Source organism: Myotis nattereri (assembly GCF_964212035.1).
Source record: "Myotis nattereri genome assembly, chromosome: X".
Classification (NCBI taxonomy): Eukaryota; Metazoa; Chordata; class Mammalia; order Chiroptera; family Vespertilionidae; genus Myotis; species Myotis nattereri.
Genome location: NC_138078.1, coordinates 113,830,776 through 113,832,740, shown reverse-complemented (window position 1 = coordinate 113,832,740; position 1,965 = coordinate 113,830,776). Strand labels below are relative to the sequence as shown.

The 1,965-nt window shown below is 56.3% G+C and overlaps 1 pseudogene across 1 annotated transcript; it reads right to left on the bottom strand.

The window, feature by feature from the left end:
* Positions 1-261: 261 nt before the first annotated feature.
* LOC308512066 (BTB/POZ domain-containing protein KCTD15-like) lies at positions 262-1,112 on the bottom strand (annotated as a pseudogene). Its single transcript has one exon. The product of its transcript is annotated as a BTB/POZ domain-containing protein KCTD15-like (transcript).
* Between the last annotated feature and the right edge of the window lie 853 nt (positions 1,113-1,965).

Genomic DNA, 1,965 nt, shown 5'->3' with positions numbered 1-1,965 from the left:
GGGCACCGGGAAACTGGTGGCAGAGTTCCCACCGAGTCATCTTTGGGTCACACCAATCCTTTGGAAAACATGCCTCCAGCACCCCATTCTGTTGCAAGACACCTGGGCCCTGGGGCTCCCTGGGCTGGCCTCGGAACCCCCAGCCTCACCCTCAGTCTCATGAAGATCGAGAAGCAGGTATAGGCAGCACTCCCCAGCACTGTCCGCAGGTCCCTGGCCGTCCCCAGGGCCAGGGGCCTCAGGTGGGCACGGAGGCAGGGCCTAGTCCAGGGGCTCCTGCTTTATCCGGACAGGGGTAGGGGTGGGCTGTGGCCGCCGCTCCTCCAGGCAAAGCACATACTCGCTGAACTGGGAGGAGTCCACGCCACCCCCGCAGGACGCAGCCACGCTGAAACCCCTCTGGAACAGCCTCTCCAGGACCTGCACCCAGTTGAGCCGGCAGTAGCCGTTGAGCAGGAAGCGGATGACGTGTGTGGGGTCCTGGTTCCAGCCAGCGTTGACGGAGTTGCACATGACGTCCCTGGTCTCTGGGAAGACCTCCTCGTGAGGGCCTTCTCGCCGCTGAGCGCAATCCGCTCACCCAGGTCCGGCGTGACCCGCACCACCAGGCAGTCACAGGCCCTGCTGCTGCGCCGCTGCTCTTGCTCCTGCTGCCAGCGCTCCAGCTCCCGCACCATGGGCTGCAGCTGGTAGTAGCGCGCCTCCTCGTACAGCAGGCTGAAGTCCTTGAAGTCATCTGGGAGCAGCAGTTTTGACGTCCGCAGGAAGCTCAGGACATAGCGGAAAATCTCCCCATCCCGGTCAATGAAATAGTGTTGCTTCAAACTGTCCAGGACGATGGGCTCAGTGCCATTGAAGAGGCGGCTTATTCTGGAGTCGGGGTACTTGGTGAGCGTGGCCAGGCTGCTGGTATACATGTGGCCGCCCACGTCGATGTGCACAGGTGCATTGGACTTGGTGAGCTGGGCTGGCAGTGGGATCCCCTGGGCAGCCAGGGGAGACACGGGTGACCGGGTGAGAGGCAACCGGGACATGCTTCCTCCCTCCTCGGTTCAGGCGCTGCCTGGGGCGTGAAGCGAGGACCCACTCGGTCGCTCCTTGCAGTGAGGCATCTAGGCTTCCATCACTGCCAGGAGTATCATTGGAAGCCCCAGGCTTTACGCCTTGACCAGAACCTCCAGTGCTCCCTCTGACCAACGCATCTGTGCTGGACAACGACCCTTTCTCCGAGACCACTGCTCGGAGCCGGAGCGGGGGATCGGGCTCGGGCACAGCCCCCGCCCCCCGCAGCCGCCGGTCTCGAGCGCCTGGCGCAGCCTCGCCGCCTGTGCTCGCTGCGCGGGTCGCTCCGGTCTCGTCCCTCTTCCAATCTTTAAATCTTTTGTTTCTTATTGTTGCTTTCTGCCCAGTATAATGTTGAATAGAAATAGTGACAGTGGAGCCCGGCCGGCATGGCTCTAACCTATGAACCAGGAGGTCATGGTTCGATTCCCGGTCAGGGCATATACCCAGTTGTGGGCTTGATCCACAGTGGGTGACGTGCAGGAGGCAGCTGATCAATGATTCTCTCTCATCATTGATGTTTCTCTCTCTCTCCCCCTCTCTCTTCCTCTCTGAAATCAATAAAAATATATTTTTAAAAAAGAAATAGTGAGAGTGGATATCATTGTCTGATCCTGATCTATAAAAAGCTTTCAGTATTTCTCATTTAAGTTTGACGCTTGTTGTTGAAGGTTTTTTTTGTTTTGTTTTTGTTGTTTTTATTTTATTTATTTATTTTGTTGTTGTTGTTGTTAAGATTAAGGAAGTTTCGGCCCTGGCCAAGTAGCTCAGTTGGTTAAAGTGTTGTTCTGATACACCAAGGTTTCAAGTTTGATCCCCGGCCAGGGCACATACAAGAATCAATCAATGAATGCATAAATAAGTGGAACAACAAATCAATCTCTCTCTCTCTTTCTTTCTCTC